At 41.1% G+C, this 8644-nt stretch overlaps 1 protein-coding gene across 1 annotated transcript in view; it reads right to left on the bottom strand.

Moving 5' to 3' along the window:
* LOC105203022 overlaps positions 1-8644 on the bottom strand; it is a 163926-nt gene that overhangs the window by 96245 nt on the left and 59037 nt on the right. The gene's annotated exons all lie outside the window — the stretch shown is intronic.

Here is an 8644-nt window from a genome sequence, read left to right as displayed (position 1 = left end):
ATTGTTGCGTAAAACTCTTAAAGCAGCAAGAAAGAATCTTTTTTTTTGGAAGTACGTTGATTCATTCAAGTTAACATCTCATTGGAAGACCTCACAATCGTTCATCCGCCAACAATCTCGGCGGAAAAGACGCGTGCGGAAATAGTAAATTCCACGCTCGTAAACTTAACCGTCATCGTATCGAACGCGCCACATTTTTGCGGCGTGTCTCGTGGACATTTCTCGCGGTGTAAACACGCGGGGAGCGGCATTTCGGTCGAGAGGGTGATCAACTGAAGTGGGCCAAGCCGCGTTTGACTCAAAGGGAGTCCCCTGAGCGACGAACGGCTTCAAAGCAAAAACGAGGTTGAATATGTGTGCCAACGTGCCCGTCCAATGCTAAACCCAAACACCGAGCGAGTGGCTATAGATGCATGCAAGCCGTGCGTCTACTGTCATTGCACAGAACTGCGCCAGTAATATTGCGGTTCTTACGTCGACCGGTTTTGCAAATGTACTCGTATGCGTATATACGTGCAGATTCCAAGCGGGGCAAAAGGAGCAAAACGCGCGCTGCTGGAACAAAATTATTTATAATCGAGACGCTTCTATCGCGCGCGGTGCGCTTAATCAATGCGCGCAAAAAGCTCCCCGCTAAATTAACAGACTCTAAAACCGGCGTTGCGTCAACCGGCAAACCGCCCGAAGCTTTTTGCGAACCGTATTTGCTGCGCGAAAGAGACGGTCGGCAATATCATATATTAGGTCGTCGCGTATCTATCCCGGGATTTTCGGAAGATTGCTTTTTGCGGTTTCCAAACGCGGTCGTGTCAAAAGTTAAGCCCTCGTCGATTTAAGATTTTCCTTTTTACTCCTGTCCTCTGTTGCTCTTTAATTTCATTCATTTTCTTTCAGCGATGAGAATATCCCCAACCCTACAGATACAAATTCGAAATACGGACTTGTGAGCGAATCAATTCTGATTCCCCTTGCCAAATAATTCGAAACACCAAGCTGACCTAATTCGACGCGAAGTTAATAACTCGGCGGTTGTTTCGCTAAAAGTCATTCAGCTGGATAACAGCAATAAGACAAATTTCGTTGTCGTGCTAATCCTTTGACGCGATTAACCGGAATTGTGGCTTTCGAGCGACGATTCCCCTTCTTTTTGCGTTTCTCTCTCTCTCTCTCTCTCTCTCTCTCTCTCTGGCCTTGATGCCTGATATCGTTAAGCCAGACTCATTAATCTGGATGAAATCTCGTGGGCGTATAGAATGACCCACGTCGTGAATCACTTTCGCTTTTTACAAATACGATATTAGATCCCGAAAGTAAAAAAGTGATTTTGAAGACTGTGATATTTACGTATATTATTTATATAATATTTATGTATCGCTGTACTTTTATTAATTTTTTGTTATTACGCAATTAAGCCTAAGACAGGTCGAATGTGGCAAGACCAAGTTGCAGTTACTTCCTCGACGGCATTTATCGCGCCCTTCAAGCTCGGCGAGGGCTTGCGTAACTTTGACGTCTCTTCGGGAGTCGATAACGTGTGAGAAACAATGATATGCGACGACGACGACGACGACGACGACGATAACGATAACGACTACGACAGGGTCGTGCAACTTGCGTCATTACCACGAGAAACGTGCGGTTTTCTTTGGAAGTCGAAGGGGAGGGAAAGAAGGGGAAACGCGTGGGCGAGAAAACCGCCAGTTTCTGCCATAATCGCACGATTCACGGCTGTGCCGTTTGTCGGCAAACGAGCGGTTTTCTTTCTTCCATTCGGCAGAAAACACGACGTTTGCCGTCGACAATTGCCGTGTTTTGCGATCGGCGGCGACGGCCAAGGGTAACGATAGCGGCCTCCTATCAGACCACGGCGATTTATACGCGGCCAAGAAATCCTTGCCGATTATATCTGGGTTTCAGCGATAACGAATCACCGCTGGAGAGAGAGAGAATTCGTAAGACCGTGCGCGAGCAGTCGATATTTCAGCCGGAAATTTGCTCTGATTTATGTAGGCCGTGCTCTTACATCTGCATTATTACGTCTCGTGGTAGACGATCTTATTTGAGCTTCGCCTGGCGCGTATTTTTTCCGCGATCAATATCGTAGTTAGGTTCTATAATTCCGGCAAGCACATTAATGTTGAATTTTGTTGTAACGATTATTGACATTTTAATATTTTATTCCTTATTATATGAAAAAGATAATTCTGTCAACAAAATGTTTTATCTATTTTGTAAGCAAAAATTTTTTAAATAATACTTAAATAAGAATTGATCTACAATTTTTCTGAAACTCCAGGTACACACGACTTAAAATAAATTTATTTTTATTTAGATTGGTTCTATTTTAATTAAACAAAATATGCTTGAAGATCTTGTTGATAAATGTATAATTCATTCACATTTAAATTAATTTCTCATTTCATAACCATAACATAAATCATATTTTCTTAACGGAGACTCTCGTGTAACGCGCTGAATAAAAAAAGGGAAAAGAAGATAATCATATGTCATCGTCAAACGAATAATCGCCCTAAACGTCCGCGCCGCGAGCGTCATAATTTTCGGAAGTGAGCTCCAAGATTAGCGGCTATTGACGTCACTCGTCGCGACAATAAAAAGAGAGACTGGCGCGGGTTTCGCGAGCATCATGTACGTATCGCTGACAACGCGAATCGCCGCGATAGCGAACTGCGGATGTAAATTGCTGGCACACGGGGTGACCGAAAACCTTCAGTTTGGATATTAGGAACAAATTGGATAAATTTGTTATCGCTTTGATTCCAACAACGCTCGCCGTAATTCAATTTTCTCCTCGCATGTTAAATAATTTTTACGTTAAAGAAGAAAACCGCGTACTTGTATGTACGTTTCCCTGGGCCCTGAGAGCTAAAGTGCAACGAAATATTCGCAACCCAACGTGCTTTAACATAGTAATACATAACTAATTAATTTAATTTCCATCTATGATATGACCAGCTTTCAGCGTGTCATAATAGAGTTCGTTAAGTGGATTTAGTTATGAAAGGACCCTACAGCTCGTAAAGTAACAAGGATACCTCGTAGTTCTATGGACGATGATGATCCTACTTGTTAGCCTCGAAGAAGTATTTATGTAACTTTTGTACAACACGAGTGACTTATTTTCACCTGAGAATAAAAGATGTAAGATAAATGAGGTCATGTCGATATTACGCTCAGCTTTTTGTTTCATAATTTACAAATCGTACGATTTTTTTTTCACTCAACAAATATTCGAAGTACCAAAAATGTCCATCGCACAGAAGAATTTTATTTATACCTTTATGAACTTTTCACTGCAAAAATGCAACGTAATTAGCTGCAATAATGCAAATAAAAGACCAAAATAAATATACAAAATCGCAATCCATATTAAAAATATTTCGTATCATCACACTTAAACAGAATCAAACATAGATACTTTCTAATATCCTGCCAGTTCATCGTCTCGACTTGGATCTACTGTAATTTCTTTTTTTGCCACCTTGGAGTGGTTTAGCCGCACTTAACAAATTTCAGTCGATCCCGTATTCTCTTTACGAGCTCTTTTACGTAATATTCCCGTCGCACCGGACTGCCGTTTATCTCTCTAGCTTCCAGTAGATTTTTCAACATTTTCTTCGACAGACGTCTACGGTTTTCGATTCGAACGTATATATTTCATTCCTTCATGCGCCGCCAATATAACTTCTCTTGCGTCACATCCATCATTATTACATGTCAAAACCCATCTCCGCGATGCCGTTTATTAGCTTAGACGCAAACTAGATGTTAAAAAAACAAATTTATGCGACTGCATTATATATATATATATTTTTTTTTTTCCTAGCACTTCTCAAAGGTTATTTTTGCACCGTTTTGCTATTAATAAATTACAAACCGCTGCTGGTGCAAGCTAATTAAAGTTTCGAAATCATTTTTCCCGGTTGGGCCCGACACTCGCTATTTCCGACACATCAGACGCGCGTACATCTTTTTCTTAACGAGCTTCGTTTCTGAAAGGGAAGATTCCCCGTGTGACGTATCCGTCGCAGTTAAATCGTTTAGACCAATGGAAATCCCAATGTCGCAGTCGACAAATTTATTTGGTGGACGACCCGGCGACGGGAGAGGCGCGACGGATGAGGACAGATCATAAAATTACTAATCCCGGAGTATATGGGTCACGAATTTTTCATTGCCGGTCCCTCCGCTCTCGCGCGAGAATCTCGTGTGTCGCGGCGGGGAAAAAACTTTACCTTGAATGTGGGAATATCACACGAAGGGGGAAATATCTCCGGTCCAGATTACACGTGGGCGCGCACACGTGTCCGTCGCAGCGCGGCGCCGTGGATCCGCGGTCTATTACGGCCACGATGCGTCGATTATCGAAAATAGCGTACAAGCTATGACTTCGCCGGAGACGGAAGACGGGGACGATGCTACCGCTCGTGAGTTCCGCGATTCCGGTCGAACGGTCGTCGTCTGGCGCCGGCAAATTGCCTCGCGTGTAGCTCCACACTCGCGACGTGCACGTGTAACCCACTGCTTTTATTCGCCCAATGGATGATAAGGATACGATTAGGTTAATGAAATAGGTTTATACTACGTAGGTCTGTCATCAATATTTCTAACATAAATAGAGCATAATTGACGAGAGACGAAAACGGAATGGGAAAATGATTGATTAATGAAAGCACGTGCGCCATTAAAGGGTCAAACCACTTTGACCGGCATTTAAAATAAGCATAAATTTAAGATTTTTCAAAAAATTAACTACTGCTTATAATTAATTGATATTTTACAAATACAATGTACACAATATGTACTGCAAAATTGTAAATTTTCAAAGTGATTAAGCTCGAAACAAAGACTGCACAAATAATTCTTACAAAGCACTTTCGCCGGAACGGCGAAGTCAATCGGAGACTATTAGTTTCCGAGAAAAATTTACACCCGTTGCGGCGCGAAAGAGCTTTCTAAGAATTATTTGTGCAGTCTTTATTTCGAGCTCAGTCACTTTGAAAATTTACAATTTTGCAGTACATATTGTGTATATGTGTCTGTAAAATATCATTTAATTATACACAGTAGTTAATTCTTTTTTAAATCTTGACTTCATGCTTATTTTAGATCCGATCAAAGTGGTCTGACCCCTTATAATGCAAACTTTTTGCGCTTTTACTTTGATTCAAAGTTTACCAGTATGTTGAATTACAGAATTACAGAATTATATCCTGAATTTGGACGTAGATTAATTTAATAACGCCCTCCGTTTATAACAAGATAAAAATGATGGGAAATCGTTGAATAATATCACTCGCTTCCATTTCAAGATTACTAATTTGAAGTTGTCAATTTGACGAAGAGAATGAATTGCATATTATATGTGAGATAATCATTAATTATGTAACGCTTTTCTGAATCATCTCACGGATCAAATAATTGTCAAGACACTTCAGCGTTAGGAAATAGTAACAATATTCAGCTCGAAGAGAGATTATATTTCTACAATCAAAACACTGTCGACCGTTCGCGATAAGAGCGGAGCGTTTCAAGTTTCGCACGACGCTCGAGGCTAATTTCATTCAGGTTCCAAAGGAGCCTCCGTGTTTTTATATCACATTACATTTGAAATTCTGAAACCAATTACACTTTCGCACCCCTGATATATTAGCCTGTCGCTTTAAGGGACAGCCAATAACCGATGCCGCCGGGTCCTCGACGACGAGCAGAGTGTGGAGAGCAGTTCTTTTTTCCGTCATCAATCCCATTGACGCCACGCAACCCCGGGGACCGGAGAAAAAATTTATGCCGCGAGCGGGCGCAGTTTTTCCCCGACGCGACGAGCCAAGAGGGTGCGCGACGTAAAATCCCCGCGAGCGATTCGTTGGAAAATCAGATTAGTGGCAGTGGCTACAAATCGCCGCCCTTCAAATATCGTACATCGCCGGACCTGTGTTGATTTACATGCCTCTCCGAAAAGGTCAATCCGGATTCGATCTCCTCTACGCTCTATCCTCTTTACCGGTCTACAGCAAGGATAATAGTTGCAAGAGGGTTGCTAACGAGGGCTGAGAACGTCGCTGCAACAGTTCGCTTTAATTTTGTATGTTGAACGTTATAAGCGAGGACGAGATGTTGCGGAATATCTCCAGGGACCAAGGACGGGTGTTAAAGGGCCTCTTGCTATATTGGCGCTTATTAAATTACCTGCCGTAATACTAGTAAAATCTCCGTCATAATATATTAATAATTATTCTCTGTTTATAATTATTTTCATAAATTTCAAATAAATAGATCTTTAAAATGTTGCTAAATTCTTGAGAACATTTAATCGTGAATTTAAAAAATATGTTCATTTTTAATATTTAAATGATGCTTTATGTGCGATAGATCGGTATATCTCCTTGAAAATTCTGCGACGCAAAAAACTTCGCAATTTGCAATTCGTATAAGATCTCTTTCATCACGGGGGGTTTCTTAATATCACATTGTTGCAAGCTTCGGAACTTTCGCGACGCGTTGAATACTTCTGAGAACGGATTTTCATAGTTCATAATTGCTTACAAAGATGCATTTTTCCATAAAAAAATATTTTTAACGCGGCAATACGGATAGAATTCAACTTTGACAACGCAGTCGCACTGCCCCATGTCGAACGTTTGCAACAGCAATCGTTACAAAAACGGATTATTTATAATATCGAAATTCTCGCGATGTAAAATTGATCCGCGATGAAATTTCAATTATCCAAACAAGCTTAATTGTGTCTTTGTAAGATAAATAATTAACGAGAGTGAATTATCGACAAGATCGATCAATAATAGTACTCATGTTTGATGATGCGTTCCGAGAATGGAACATTTAATTACATAGTGTTCAGGGCAAAATTATTGAATATATATCACGTTAAATTTTCTCTATTCAAGATAAATCGGAATTTATCTAGAATCGGGGACGCAATCTGCATAATTATTGAATCCAACTGTCAAGAATTAGATATCTCATAAAATTATAACGTGTAAAACGGCAAATGATCTTGACTTTCCGCCCTGATTTCCCGGAACTTTTGATCCCTAGAATCAGAGATGCACCTGTGTATTCGCGATGATTTTGAAATGTTACCCGGCAGCGTCGTCGTTGGACGAATCAGCATATCCTCTTCAAGCGACACTTCAATACACCCTCGGTCGCTCGCAAACAATCCTACCTGTCGTACATCACGCGAGTACGCCGTGGGTGGCTGCCAGGTGATATTCACACCTGGCACGAGGGCGACCAATGACGAAGGTGATCGTCAGCATCGTCGTCATGGTGAATCAATGACGCTATTCGCCGTTATTCCCAACTTCTGTTCGAAAGTAAAGGTCGGGAACCGACCGAGGGAATTGCATGCTGCACGCTCGTGCAGCGAAATATTTGACGCGAGTAAATACGCGGGAGTTGGATTTTGCAAAGTGAAAAGGTTAAACATGATTTGCTTTGAAGCTGGATATGGTAGCATTTTTTTTTTTTTTTTAAGAGAAAAATGTAAAAAGCACCAGTTAAACGGCAAATAAAATTTCTAGGTGTGAATAAAAGTATATGGTTGCATTTATATAAATGCGAAGATAAATTACACTAAAGCGTTAGAAATTGCATTCATGAATAACATCATAATTGTTAATAAAATAAAAAAGATACGCGTGTAAAATTTAATTTTTATATTAAAAAGTGTTAATAAAGATTAGTAAGATACTGGTATGCGAGAAATTTGTAGCAAAATTGTAAGCTTTACAGTCACTGAAATTTTCCAATTTTTTTAATCCTTTTATACCGATGAGTTTCTAACGATAGTTTAATTTCGAATATTGGGATTCTATTGGAAAAAATTCTGCGTGAATCAGATAAATTAATTCTCTGACCATTTTCCTTCATTAATCCATTAAGGGTTTAAAACAGGGAGAGAGAGAGAGAGCTGCATATATATTGACTCTTCAAAACTGAAGCTATCTTTCTAGTTCGTAGACCGTCTTTTTCAAGTCTCATATTTCACGCCAGCATCCCCTAACATTCGCAACTGACGGAAGCAGATAGTTCCGCGATACTCTGCGCATTGTTTATGCACCTCGAAAAATAACCAACTGAAAAAAGCCGCGCGATAACATAGGGGTTAACAACATTGTACGGCAGTTGGTGTGCTGACGTCAGAACTTCAAGTAATGTTTGCGCCGCTGTGCTATGACGTCATTGACCGCGGGGGTTGTACAGGGTGATTGTGGTGGCGGTGGTGGTGGCGGTAGTGGTGGTGGTAGTGGCGGTGATGGTTGAGCCTCGCACAGAGGCGTAGGGATGAGAGAAAGCGCCGATAAGAATTTCGCCGAGTTTTCCCTCTCCGGGAAATATTTCTCCCATGATCAAATAGACGTAACCGAGCCGAGTTATCTGCGACGCGATTGTTCTTAGTCGTTGTTTTTGCAAAGTCTCTTCCAGAGAAAGTTCCTCTTCTCTTCCTTCTCGCCTACCCGAAGGAAAAAAACTGTCCGCCGGCAAGTTCGCCTAAGACGCTTCATTGCTTTTCGCGATAAAAAAGCTGCGAACCGCCCCGCGCACCAGCAGCGGGGAGGACCACGAAATAATTAAAGCTCTTTCCAAGTCGGTCGTG

This window comes from Solenopsis invicta, chromosome 16, assembly GCF_016802725.1.
Source record: "Solenopsis invicta isolate M01_SB chromosome 16, UNIL_Sinv_3.0, whole genome shotgun sequence".
In the NCBI taxonomy this organism is placed as follows: domain Eukaryota; kingdom Metazoa; phylum Arthropoda; class Insecta; order Hymenoptera; family Formicidae; genus Solenopsis; species Solenopsis invicta.
Note: the sequence above shows the minus strand (reverse complement) of the source record. Positions and strands in the feature narration are given on the sequence as shown.